The sequence below is a fragment of the Capsicum annuum genome, chromosome 8 (genome assembly GCF_002878395.1).
Source record: "Capsicum annuum cultivar UCD-10X-F1 chromosome 8, UCD10Xv1.1, whole genome shotgun sequence".
NCBI classification, from domain to species: Eukaryota; Viridiplantae; Streptophyta; class Magnoliopsida; order Solanales; family Solanaceae; genus Capsicum; species Capsicum annuum.
In genome coordinates this window covers 103,916,698-103,932,311 of record NC_061118.1, presented here as the reverse complement: position 1 = coordinate 103,932,311, position 15,614 = coordinate 103,916,698, and positions in this window count along the sequence as shown.

The window sequence follows — 15,614 nt, the reverse complement described above, 5'->3', positions numbered from 1 at the left end:
AAGACCTACTACTTGAATTCTACAAGGCTACCTATTTGTGTCTACCATGATACCTATGGATCTCTCTAGGATCCCTACCTCGATAAGTGTTATCATGACCCAATTTATGAGTCATGATGGCACCTATTTTATCCATTCGTAGGTAATCCAAACAGTAACCTAGAGGCAAAAGTAATAGATTTTTTTGGACACTAAGTAATGAATTAATTTGGTGGAAAATGCCCAAAAGAGCAAAAATAGAAATTACAACTTATAAATAAGTAAGGCAATAGAAATAGACAAAAGGTAGCCAATAATACAAATAACCATTCTATAACCTGGTAGAGCCAGTACAAGATCTACTATAAATACAAGTTAAGTTCTAAAATAGTTAATACAATTTGTGTTAAACAAAAATACTAAACATTGATAGGATAGAAGAAAATGGGAAAGTTCTACTCCAAGAGCTCACCCTATCTAAAGAATCTAATGCAACACGATCAAAGAATTGCCCCCATAAGCCTGGAGGGTAAAATAAATTAAAGAATAAATCAAACCATTGTCATTTACCAACTTTCATTATACGACTAGAATCTATCTATGCCATGCCACGTTATAACAATTTTCTATTTCCAGGCTAGAACCAATATCCATACAATCCATATATCATACTAACTTACTGGACTCCAACCGATGCATATATCATAATAATCATAGTCAATATCCATATTCCAACAAAAAAATATATCATTCATACTATAATCAATTGAAAGACTTGAATCAGTAATTATATATCAATACCATGGCTAATATTATAGTAAATTCCTCGACTTAAATCGGTAGTTATGTAATCCATAACATAAAAATATTCCAAACTCGAACAGAATATATATATGTCATCACTATCATCATCACTATATCACAATCAACTACATGATCAATAGCATAATCAATACACATAAATCTTGGCCTAAGGTAGGTCAAAGAGCCCATTTCTAAATTCCTAAAATTCATTGCAAGGCTATTCTTTTCTTGTCTAGGCTAAGGTATCTAAATCAACTTTTAGATGCTAACTAAACCACATTTCACCCCTAAGATAGAAATGTTACCTAAACCATTAGCAACCAAGTCATTCATGCCTAAATTATGGTTTCCAAATAGCCTAAACGGTCAAAATAACCCAAGTATTACCAATAACTTCACCAACACCTTAAACCCATCAACAATCTAACATGATATTATAAATATACTATGAACTAGATCAATCTATAAGGAAGGTAAAGTCCGCCTATTTTGATACCAAATAAGGCTCGAAGAATTTGCTAAATCCCTAATTTTTCCTTCTGAAAAACATTTGCAAGGCGCTACGCTATCAAAATCACAATCTACTTATCATAATGAGAATAATGAAACCCATATTACACTATTGTGCTTCAAATCCAAAACCACAAAAAAATACCATGTATGTCCCATTTACGAAAATTGGAATTTTCAAAGCCAACCAAAGATTCCCCTATGCTCAAGGAGTAATTAACCTTAAAATAGGTGAAATCTGAACGACATTAATGCTAAATTCAAGTCACCAAGTTTTATGGTTTTAAACTATAAATGGTAAAATCTACCATAAATTCAAGGGAATATTACCACAAATTCGATGGAGAATCATGAAATAACCATTATCCAAGCTCCCTAAATTACCCATAAGCTCTAATCCAATTTTTTCTCAATATTTAGGCTTTAACTTTTTTAGAAATGTAAGAAGAAAGGTGAAAATGGGTAAAAGAGGGCATATTTTATACCATTCTCAGGTCTTCAAGAGTCGCGATTATAAAATTTGGTGTCTACCAGGTGAGTTCCTATCAAAACACAATGCATCGCAATCATGGCATATAGTGCCCTACCGAGGGTATCGCGATTATGACCCATGGTTCGCTGTTAGCGAGTTCACTAGTACTGATAAAACTTTTCACGATCAACCCCTATGGATTCATCCGGAATCCTGTATACACAAATGGACTATCCTACCCTATCAAGTTCAACGTTCCAAACTCAGTATTTAGTCAAAATTTCTTTCCAAGGTCATTTTGACAAAAAATGGGTCCCACGCCCATATTTCATTTTCTTAACTCTCCATCCAATAGGTCAAAATACACTTGGCTACCTCGGTACATAAACCAAGAGTTTAATTTGCCTTAAATTGATATTCTAGGGCTGTTGAAATAGTAAGAATTGGCATACGAGGTCTTTCAGCTGAAGTATCCACCGAGTAGCCAATTTTAACCATAGAAGGTTTCAAATCAGGGGATTGGTGCTAAAAACCAAACGAACTACCCTATAACAGAATTATCAGTCCCAGAAAGTCATAAATGACCTAGATCAGCTATAGGAAAGCTTTAACAATGGAAATATGCAGAAATATGGAAAATAACCTAAAGGGTCATTACAATATCCACTACTAAAAAGGAATTCGCTCATGAAAGTCAAGGATTAGAATACACCTGAAGCCTAAAAAAATGACAATACTTAGTTTGCATCTAGCTATCAATCTCCCAAGCAGTCTTCTCTACTGGATAATGCCTTCACTGAACCTTAACTACAGGAATCTACCTAGTTCACAAACACCGGATATCATTAGCCAAAATAAGCATAGGCTCCTCTGCGGTGGTCAACCGTTCATCTAACTAGACTGAGTGCCATCTATGGATATGAGATGGATTAGGGATGTATTGTGGAAACATAGAAACACAGAAAACCAGAAAGACAACAATAGAATCTGGAGGTAAGGCTAATTTATAAGCCACCTCACAAACTCTATAGGGATTCTCAAAACTTTTGATGTTGGGTGTATTTATGCATTCTAGTATCACTATTCTAGCCCTTTTAGCCTTGTTTTGAGGATGATTCGGGTGCTATGTGGGTTGATAAGAAGAGAAATGTGTATAAAAGTTTTAAAGCACACTTTTATGATGTTAAGACTGAGTTTAAAACAAGTTTGTGCCTAAAATATCCATTTAGAGTTCACCTAGGAAAACTAGGGTTACTAGCTTGAGCTAGGTGTTTGTCTAGTAGATTTCAGTGGATTCTATTGTGTTTAAAGTGTTACAAATGGTCTTTAAGTGTAGTTATATGTGAAAAAACTTGTTTATAATGATCAAGGGTCAATTGGATCAAGGCATGAGTCAAAAAAATGAGTTATATATCAAAGTGAAATTAGCCAATGCTTAGCTCATGTTTTTAGTTCATCATATTGGATGTTGTGTTGTTTTGAGCTTTAAATTTTTGTGTTTAATGATATAGTATGCTTTTTGAATTGATTATGATAATATATAAATCATATAAAATCTTCAAATAAAGTGAGAACAACTCAATAAGGCTCAAAATGGCTCAACGAAGGCTCAATATGCAGATTGACACACTTTTGGACCCTTAATTGTCTTGGGTGCATGAACACTGTAGGAGTGACCAAAATACGTGTCAAAACCAATAGTGGATTTAAAATAGGCCCAAAATAGAAAATAACTGGCATGTGGTGGTCCTAAAGGCATTTAACCTGCGACGCAGGCTCATTTCGGTGCTCCCTTGCCTTAGAAATATTTTTAAAGACAACTTCTAGAGAGTACATGCAATTCACATGTGTAATATACTCTATTCTCAGTAGATATAGGGTGAGAAGCATACCCCATTAAATAGTAATAGAGGGTGCAATGAACGCTCCACTCCACACCTGGCGTTTGAAGCTAATTTGACTCCTACATAGACTTAGCTTACCCTTATGCTATTTATAGATGTTGTATCATTTTTTTACATATATTTTGACATATTTTGGAGATAAAGGGGCTGCTACAACTTCATAATTATGTTTTTATTAATTTCATTTATTTCATACATGTTTTTAGTCGTTAATTACAATATTGTGATTGCGATTATGACTATGCATGGCTAAATGTCCTTTTTTCGGGGTTAAAGCCAAGAACATGACTAGTATTGCTTTGGATTAAGTTTTTTTTTTTTTTTTTTTTATCAATATTGGTTCTTTGTTTATTCTTATATTAAGTATTTTAAGGATTCACAACCCTTAGAATAGATCCATTGTCAACCATGTGAACTCAGGAGGGGGAATAGGGCGATAGAACATTGGAATAAGTAGAGTATGGTTCTTGATTCTTTATAAAATAAGAAACTTGAATTAGTATCAAGGATAGGGATGTACTTAGATACCTTAGTTGATTCATATGTAGGATGGCATTTGTACGAACTTAAGTGAATTATTACATCACTTCTCAACGATGTTGGAGTAAGGTTCACTTAGTTAATAGATTAGAGGTTGGGAAACCATAATGACGAAATTAACCATAAGAATCAACAACCAAGAAAAAAAAGTTAACGAATGAAATCCAATAGTATAATATAATTGTTTAGAGTACTTCAACCCTGGGTTTTCTCCTACTGATTATCTCAAGATCTTTACTTTTTGCTTTGTTTAATTTCCTTGCAATTATTACTTCCAAAATCTCTTTGGTTACTTTTGTATCAATTGAATCTAAACTGTGAACTACAATCAAATCGTTGCCAAATCTAGTTTCTGTGGGATCGATAACTTGGCTTTCTTAAATGCCACTATATTACTTGGTAGACCACGTACACTTACGTGTGCTGTTTGCCACTGTCAAGTTTTTAGCGTTGTTGCCAGGGACTTGATTTTTGCCAATTTTTTATTTTAGTTTTACTTTTAGATTTATTTAGTGTTTTTACATTTGGTCTTAGTTTTGCATTGCAGGAAATAGGTTTTTAAAGTGGTAAGGTAACAAGGGATAAAGAGTTAGTTGAACCAAGCTTTGAACCTATTCAACTTTACCCTCAATGAAGTAGAGAAGCAATCATTCTCCCACAAATTTCTCAAACATAAGAAGACCAAGAAAATCCTACGTAAATAGTTGTGGAATAACAAGTAGCGTGCAAGACTACTCGGGAAGTGGTTGTCCCACTTTCTTCAAACTTGACTTCCCCTATTCAAAGACCGTCTGTTGGGGGAAATTTTGACCTTAAGCACAACATAGTGAAACTATTAATTAGTAGTGGACAATTTGCAGGGCTTTCACACGAGGATCCACTAGTTCACTTACAGAATTTCATTAAGCCCACTGCTACATTTATTCCAACAGATGTAAATGTTGATTATGTGAGGATCGCAGTCTCCCCCTATTTACTTATTGGGGAAGTAAAAAGTGGTTAAATGTGGAGCTGGCCAATTCAATTGCATCATGGGACAACTTAGCCAAAAGGGTTCTCATCAGATTCTTTCCATCAGAAAAGACTGCAAGACTTCGCAGTGAGATAGAGAGCTTCCAAAAAAAGCTTGATAAAAATCTATATTAAACTTAGGAACGCTTCAAGGACCTTCTTCAGGATTGTAAATGCCACCAACAGTCAAATGAGGTACTTTTTCATACTTTTGTAGAAGCTTTTGATCACAGTTTGAAGATTTTGCTAGATTCAGCCTCAGGTGGTCAAACACTGGAGTTGACTTATAATGAGTTGTACCCATTATTGAATCTCATAGCACAAGGAAATCCTAAGTGGCATTCAAATTCTAAGAGTTCCACAAAAAGAGTTCCAGGTGTACTAGAGGTGGACCAATTTAAAAGCCCATCAGCATAAGTGTCTGTATTACAGAATTTAATCAACATTCAGCTCAACAGTATGATATTAGGAGCTCCAAAGCTTGCTACAACCATTAATGTAGTTCAGCTAATTAGTGGTTAGTTTGAGGTATGTAGAAATAGTTGCTATTTTGTGGCCATGTGTGTTTCAAATCCAGAATCAGTAACGTATGTAGGCAATGCTCAAAGGCCAAACTCTGGCAATGTCTAAAACATGAAGTGGCAGACTTAATCATGGAATTCCCTATAGCCATAGGCCCAAGAAAATCAATCAAGCAGTAATATGTAGAAGATGATGAAATCGATCTTAGCTAATCAGACACAGTTTGCTGCAGACTTGAAAAATTTACAAGCGACCACAAGAAAATCTAGAGATATACGTGGGGAAGAATAAGCAAGCAGTAAATACTAGGACACAAGGTAGGTTGCCAAATGACGCAGAAAATCCAAAGCAAGTCATGGAAATCACCTTAAGAAGTAGTGAAGAGCTTTAAAGAGAACCTCCTAAGGCAACAAAAGAGGTTGATGCTGATATGGTGACCAAACTGGTTCCCAAAGAAGTTCTTGTAAATTTAAGAAAGTCTGAGTAATTGAAAGAAAAAGTTACTGAATCCAAAAGGAAGAAGACACTACCATTAAATTTCCCTTTGAGGAAAATTTAAGTGAAGGAAGATGCACTGTTTAAAAATTTCTTTGATACATTTAGAGAGCTTCACATTAACTTACCTTTGTTAGATGTTTTTCAGAGTATGCCTAAGTATGCAAAGTAATTGAGGGATGTGGTGGTTAAAAAGGTGAAAATTTAAGGAAGTCTAAGTACTTGAAATAAAAAGTTATTGAATCCAAAAGGAAGAAGACACTGCAATTACATTTCCCTTAGAGGTAAATTTAATTGAAGAAGGATGCACTGTTTAAGAAGTTCTTTTATACATTCAGAGAGCTTCACATTAACTTATCTTTGTTAGATATTTTTCAAAGTATGCCCAAGTACGCAAAGTACTTGAGGGATGTGGTGGCTTAAAAGGTAAAATTACAAGATATGGGAGTAATAATGCTCACTAAAGTGTGTAGTATGTTAATGACATAGAAAATCCCAAAGAAATTAAGAGATCAGAGGATGTTTACCATCCCAATCCAAATTAGGAGTAAAGAAGTCCATGCTCTGAGTGATTTAGGGGCAAGCATCAAATTGATGCCCCTATCGCTATTTAAAATATTGGTCTTGGTAGAGTCGAGACAAACCATCGTGGTGTTACAGCTGAAAGATGGGTCACTCACACATCTAGATGGAATAATTGAGCATGTCCTCTTAAAGGTTGGTAAATTCATTAAACCCGTTGACTTTATTATTCTTGATCTTGAGGCAGATAAGTAGGTGCCAAGAATCTTGGGGCATCTATTTTTAGCAACTAGAGGAGCGTTAATTGATGTTAGAGAAGACACACTCAAAATAAGGGTATAGAATAAAGATGTGGTGTTTGATTTTTATAAAGGACCCATAATTACATCCCAAGTTAAAGATTTATGTATGCTAAATGTTATTGAAGGGGATATGTGTAGGGTAGCTAGTCCGTAAAAGACCTCTTCAAACTACCTTATTGAGCAACCTAAGACATTATCACCTAAGCCTAAAATGATAGAAGTTGATGAGCCTAAAAAGGGTAAAATTTAGAAACCTGTTGATCTTGAGAATTCACACCCAAAAGTAGCAAAAGGATAAGAAGATGGCCTCCAAGTGTGAGGAAATAATATGAAGGAATATGGTTTAGTTGAGTTGGGTCGTGCCATGACACAAAATTAAGTGCTTCTTGGGAGGCAACTCAAGTTAATTAGGTATGTTTTCTTTTATGTTTTTAGTTTTATTTCATGTAGTTTTTGTCTTTCGTTAAGTCAGAGGTTAATGGGATGTTTAAGTACCATAAACTTGAGTAAGAAGCATGTCAAAAACTTAGTGTGGGGTCCCAGGGATCTCATTTAAATATAAAGATGCTACTAGCTAGGACTAGAGGCCTCAAGAAGCATTTCTATCTCTTACCTTTAAATTTACTATGGGGACAAAGTAGATTTTGAAGTGTTGGGTGGGGAAATTCCCAAATTTTCGCTCAATTAAAAATTTTTAGGTAAGGAATAAGTGAGATATTCTTGTTGGTGCTATATTTTACTACATGATGCAAGTGAGTTTGTTTGTAAAAGCATGTTGATTGATGTGAATAGCTACTTTTTAGACTACTAGGCTCAAGTTTATGACTTTTGTTCATGTTTACTTAAATTTGAATTTGTACCATGTGAGTTGCAATTTTTTTTTGTATATTCCTTATTGTATGTGATGTATAGAACTTGCCCCGTGTGTGTGTGAATCAAAATAAAGAATATGGGTTTAGGAGATGATATAGGCATTTCTTTGATAGCCTTATTTTATACTTTCTTTTGTATACCCTTATGCATTACCCTAGTTAAGACCCATTGAGCCTTTAGTTTTTTCTTCGATTTCCTCATATGTAGCCTAATAAACTTCATTAATTGACCATAATTTGATCTAAAAAGCTCCTAAGTGCTTTAATTAAGAATTTAATATAGTAAGGAGTTTCAGAAATTGAAGAAGAAAAAGGTGAAATTGATGCCCCAAGGTAATAGTTATTGTTGTATAATTGATATGTGGTGGATGGTTGTGATGTAATTTATGCTAAAAATATTGCCATGATTGTGAAAAAGAGAAAAATTTATTCTTGTGGTAGTAAACTATATGTCCACCAAGTGTTTGTGAAAATGCTTAAAAGAGATGGGGAAAAAATAAAAAGCTATAGGTGGATGAAAAAGTGTAATCTGGTGGTGGGATATTGGTTTTAAATGTATAATATAATGGATTAAAGTTCTTAGAGAGGTTAGTCACTATTCCCAAATGGTTCCTACCCGTCCCTTAGCCTAAAATACAACCCAAAAAGACCTAAATAATCCTATTCTTTAAATTCGACTATTAGAGGAGCATTACACTAAGGGCAAGCCTATAGTTCATTGTGAGGAACTTGTGAATTCCTTGTGTGAGTGAACGTAACTTGATTCTTGTACCCATTATGTTATGAATTGCTTAATTATGAGTTATTATAGGTAACTCTCTTATTATGAGGGGAACATATTTGATGAATGTGGGAGACTTGTATTATTTCCTTGATTGAATTATAAGCATGAGTTGCCAGCTTGGTGAGTCAATTATTGCGGCTAGGATGTTTTGGAGTAGTATTCAAAAGTTTTCAATTGTGTTTGTAACATGATTAGTATGAAAAATTGCATTCTATATAGTCATTGTTGTACTAGAATTGGTTTCTTGCAATAATTAGAATTTTAGAATCACAATCTCATGGTGTTTATAGTAAAGAGTTGTTCAAGAACGGACAAGGCTTTAAGTGCGGAGTGGTGACGTTGGGTGTATTTATGCATTCTAGTGTCACTATTCTAGCATTTTTAGCCTTTTTTTGAGGATGATTCATGTTATATATGGGTTGATAATGATATAAATGTGTATAAAAGTGTTAAATCATGTTTTATTATTCTAAGAGTGGGTTTCAAACAAGTTTTTACCTAAAAGATTCATTTAGAGTTCAACCCAGAAAACTAGTGTTACTAGCTTGAGCTAGGTGCTTGTCTAGTTGATTCTTCTGGATTCTAATGTATTTAAAGTATTACAATTTGTTTTATGGGTATTTATATGTAAAATAATTTTTTTTTATAATTATCAATGGTCAATTGGATCAAGCCAAGGGTTAAACCAATGAGTTAAAGATCAAAGTGAAATTAGCCTATGCTTAGCTCGTGTTTCTAGTTCGTCGTGTTGGATGTTGCTGTTTTGAGATTTAAATTGTTGTTATTAATGATATAGTATTCTTTTTTAGTGGATTATGATGATATATTAAAGATATATAATCTTAAAATCAAGTGGTAATAACTCAAAAAGGCTTGGAATGGCGCAAACGAAGGCACAATACGCAAATTGATGCACTTTTGGACCCCTGTAATGTATTGGGCCGTTATGGACAGTAGGAGTGGCCAATGGAGGAATTAAAAACACCAATGGATTCATAATAGGACCAAAATAACAACCTATTAGTGCGTGGTTGTCCTAAAGGCAATTAGCCCGGGACACTGGCTCATTTCGGTGCTCTCTTACCTTAGGAAAATTTCTGAAGACAACTTCTAGAGAGTTCATGCGATTAGCATTGGTTGCACGCTCTATTCCAGGGCATTACATAGTAATTGAGGGTAGGATGCATGCTCCACTCCACGCATGGGAGTTTCATGCTAATTTGACTCCTGGATGGATTTGGCTTACCCTTATGCTATATATACATGTTGTATCACATTTTTGCATATATTTTAACATATTTTGGAGATCAAGGGGCTAATACAACTTCATAATTAGTTTTTTATTAATTTTATTTACTTCATACATGTTTTTGTCATTAATTACAACTTTGTGATTGCGATTAGGACAATGCGTGGCTAAACGCCCTCTTTCCGCGGTTAAATCCAAGAATATGTTTATTGTTGCTATGGATTAAGTTTGTTTACTTTGCTTACCAATATTGGTTGTTTGTTTATTTTTATTTTAACTATTTTAAGGATTCTCGACCCTTATAATACATCCATTGTCAACCTTGGGAACTCGACAGAGGGAATAGGGCGATAAAACATGGGAATACGCAAAGTACGGTTCTTGATTCTTTTGAAAATAAGAAACTTGAACTATTATCTAGGATAGGGATGTACTTAGATACCTTAATTGATTCATATGTAGGATGATATTTGTAATAACTTAAGTGAGTTATTACATCCCCGCTCAATGATGTAGGTCTAAGGTTCAACTTAGGTAATAGATAAGAGGTTGGGAAACCATAATCTCACAATTAAACCTACGAATCAACAACCAAGATAAGAAAGTTAATGAATGAAATCAAATAGCATAATATGATTGTTCAGAGTGCTTCAACCCTACGTTTTCTCCTGCTAATTTTCTTAAGATCTTTACTTTATTCTTTGTTTACATTCCTTGATATTATAACTTCAAAACCCTCTTTGGTTACTTTCGAATCAGATGAATCTAAACTGTGAACTAAAATCAAATCATTGCCAAATCTAGTCTCTGTGGGATCGATAACTCGGCTTTATGAAAGGCCACTATATTACTTGGTAGACCACATACACTTGTGGGTGCGCCTGGGCACTGTCAAGGTCCAATATATCTGGGGATGATCTTACCTTTCCTCTAAAACTACTCACAAACTTTATGGGAGATAGAAGGAGGAATACTCGATCAAAAACGCCAAATCTCAAGGCACGAAGTCTACGGTTTACATAATCCTTCTTCATAATTTGAGCTGCTCTCAACCTATCTTGAATTACATTGAATCTATCCAATGATTCATGAAGCAAGTAAATACAACATGGTCTAACCTATGAATTTTCAAACCATCCAATCAGTGAAGGACATCACCTATCATAAAAATCCTTAAAAGGCAACTTCTCAATACTCAAATGATAACTGTTATTATATGCAAACTCTTCCTAGGCTAAGTGTAACTCCCACTGCCCTCCAAAATGCATAACATAGGATCGGATCATATACTTGAGAGCGTGAATGGTCTACTTTGACTGTCCATCGGTTTATGGATGAAAGGCTACACTAAGGTCCACCGGAGTACCCAAATCCTCCAACAATGCTCTCCAAAAGCTAAAAGTGAACACGAAACCTCAGTATGGAGTGATATATAAAGGCAAAATATGCAAACAGACTCTCTCACGCACATAGATAGGGGCTAACCTCTCAGAACTGAAGTACATCTGTATAGGAATGAAATATGTTGACCTAGTTAACCAATCGATAATGACCCCAATAACATCAGAACCAAAAGAAGTATGAGGTAATTAAAAATATTCAAAGTCATGGAAAAGATTTGAATTTTTGTAAAGTTTGGGAAACAACCTAAGAGGTCATTAGGAAGATAGGATAGGAAATTGGAAAAAAGCAAAACAAGGTGGCAGGCATGATCAGTTGTATTCAGTACCTACTAGACCCAAGGTTGTATCTTTAGATGTTGTTGTCACAGGTATGATTTTGGTGTGCCTTTAATCAACCTTTACTTTATTTAATTAGTGATCAACTTATTTTTATGTATTTCCTTATTATGCTCCACGGATAAAGTTATCTTGGGATTTATTATCTCTATCCCATGGGTGATTCTTTAATAGTTAATTGGGTGTTCAGATTCTATATTGTGACTGTTAGAGATATTGTTACTCATGCTGATCTTATTATATTTGGATATAGTAGATTTTGATGTGATTCTAGCATGGATTGGTTATCCCACTATCATGTCGTTATAGATTATTTTGCCAAGACCGTTTCCTTAGCCATGCTCGGCACACCCCCAGTCGTGTGGCAGGGAGTAGTTGGCCATAAGCTAACAGAGATTATTTCTTATGATCATGCTAGGAGGCTTATTTTGAGGTGTTTTGAGTCTTATCTCGCTTATATTCATGATATTAATGTGGAGATTTTGTTTCTTGACTCTGTTCTTGTAGTTTGTAAGTTTCCTGATGTTTTCCCTACCGATCTACCTGGTATACCTCTTACTTGTGAGATTGGATTTGTTATTGAATTTGTTATTGATCTTAAGCCTTTCACCCAACCTATTTCTATGGTACCTTGCCATATGGCTCCTGCTGATCTTAAGGGGCAGAATTAATAGCTTCAGGATCTTCTTGTAATGGGTTTCATTAGACCGAGTGTGTTTCCTTATGAGATGACCTGAACCAGGGCCTAGTCTTACTGGGCATCTCAAGTCAAACAAATATTGGAGACCACCCAATACCCTAACATAACCACCCTGCACCTTATGTCGGATGAATTTCAAACATATAATAAGGTAAAACAATAATACATCAAAGGTATTAAAGGAAAGTCTATATTCATAACTCAACAACCTGAATCAAATATCCAACCGATGCCAACCCCAATGCCAATACCAATACGAAGGTTGACATCGATACTGACACTACCTATGCCCATAGTTGTGTGACAAAGCCTCTATCCAGAATCAATAAAATCTAGTTGGGACATCCCTCTGACCATAGAAAAAACCAAACCAATGAAGTAAAAAAAAAAAAAACAAGTCCGTAGCACAAAATGGAGCATTCCTACGTATGAAAGCTTACTATTTCAGTCTAACCTAATGTTGTCCCCAAATCCAAGACACTGAGCAGGAGAAATTGTAGTATGGCCAGTTCCTGCATCACATGGGGATACAGTGCATGAAGATGGTTAGCAAAGTAAATACTAGCCTCAACGGATTCTTCCAATGTATCATTTCTTGGTCTAATGGAATTCATACATATAGGAAGAAGCCCTATCAAATAGATATTTTTTCTTTCGACCACATTTCGATTATTAATACGATATATAAAACCCGCTACTACAAAGAGTATTACACCCTTGATCTTGAAATATCAATTGCTTGTTGAAACCTGTGAATTGCGTGAAAGTAGGATACTCCAAATTTAGGGGTCAAACAGCTTTAGAAAATGTTTTCGATGGAAAAGATGTGAATGAGGGATCCCGCTGAAATTAATTAGGTCCATGAATCTAAGAAATGGTGAGAATTCTTGATCTCTCTCAATATCTATGTCAATTTGAAAATCCAGGATTTGAATTAATGTACTCTCATTGATTCCTCCTAAATTGCACTTATTTATCCTAAATATTTGATTTTATTTTGAATTTGGTTATTCACCATGTACGAGGATCCCCGCTAAGCATCCATGGATGATTGGTTAAGGGCCCAACTCATAATTGGAAAATTCGTAGGCTCAATTCCTACTAGATGCATGCCAATGGGACCCTCCAATAAGTCTATTGGAGTTGGCTCTCTATCAATGAAATCGCAGCGTCCATACATAACTAATTGATGTGGTATATTCATATCATAATATATGAATAGTAAGAACTAGTATTCTTATTGAGAATATAAATCATAGGGAAGAAAATCGATTTATGGATGGAATCAAATATGTAGTATTTACTGACAAAAGTATTTGGTTATTGGGGAAAAATCAATATACTTCTATTTTTGAATCAGGATCAACTAGGACAAAAATAAAACATTGGGTCGAACTCATATTTGGTGTCAAGGTAATAGCTATAAATAGTCATCAACTTTTTGGAAAAAGTAGAAGAATGGGACCTATTATGGGACATACAATACATTACAAATGTATGATTATTATGCTTCATACTCAGGGCCAAGATAAAATAATGCCAGTAATTCAAAACAAAGTAAATAACCATATGCAATCACATAGACACACACACACACATATATATATATGTCATGATGGGATTGGGAACCAGGTTTAACATCCATTTAAAACCTTTACTTGAATTTAGTAGCTTGACCGTCCTAAAACCACCCATGGACTATATGGGTTTAGCTCCTCTTGGTGAAAGGGCCCAAGTACCTGTTAGCCACATGACCAGAGAAAAGAACCAGAGATGACTAGTACATCTAAAAAAATTTGAAGTGTGATATAATACACACGGTCATCAAGACTACCCTCACATCACTTAATGTGAGTTTCCAGTGTCGGTCACCCCCCAGACCCCCAACTTCCATGGATTTTCTACTCGACCCACTTTAAGACCATATTAAAACCATTTACATATTCCAATAATTTACCAAGAAGTCTTTTGTTTAGGAATTAACCATCGGTATCATCATTCCAAAATTAGAGCTTACAAGCGTAGCCTTTTATGCCATACCAAAACTAGTAAACCCAGTTGACTCCCAAGTTTCCAATTAAACCCAAACCATGGCCATCAAGGCCTTTCCAAACAATTTAAAACCAACCAAACCAATTAAAATTCCATTACCATTTATGCAATGCAAGGATATCAAGAGTAGTTAAAAAATGTGACAAAATCATTTTTATTGGCATTTTAACAACCAGGTTGAGGGTACGTATGTTTCAAAACCACTACTAAGTAATTAAGGGGAATCCAAAGTACCCTAAAATCCATATACCATAACTATGCATTCCACAATGTCAAAATCATATTAAAAGCATGAACGAAACATCATTAAATTATGACAAACATTATTCAACCATGAAAATCATAAAACCCTAACCATTTTTTTGAACCACAATAATATCATGGAATTCATATATTAAAATACATGCTCTTTGTAAAATAATAATGAGGGAGGATTATCTAACTTACACACCAAGGAAGATGAAGAGAAACCACCCTTGAAACCCTTAATTGATTATCTTGAATAACCCTATCCTTTTGCTTGTAAGAGAGTTGAGAGAGATTTTAAGAGTGTTTGATTGAGAATAATAGGTTAATGAAGCCACAAAAGGTGTTCTATATTGTGGTATCAAAGGGAGTTACAAAGGGGAAATGTCAAGAAAGTCCCCAACTTAAAACTGTTAAATCATCGTAGATGGTTATGAGTCAACCCTTTAACTCGTGAACACAACATATGACTTGTAACATGGAGTCGTCACTAAGATAGTGAGTTATACACCCACACACTATCCATCATACGACTCCCTAACCCCTACTAATGATCGACTATACGACTTGTATTGTCCAGTCATACCAAAGACAAAAACCAAAGTGATTGGACGCTGCACAACATACTATTCAAGCTTACCACTTGGACCCTATCCTCACGGCTCTTAGTGAGCAACTCATACTCAAAGCCAAGTCAAGTTACTAAGTTACTAATTAGATTAAGGGACCAAAAAAATGAAGAGTCACCACACTTAATGACCCATACCTACCAAACTATAACCACAATAGAAACCCAACCACCCTTCACTGTTATCATAATGACTAGGGTCCCTTGACCCGTACTCATACTATATGACTCATATGGCAAGTCGGTAAAAGGACAGTGAGCTCAAAGCTATGTAATTTTCAAA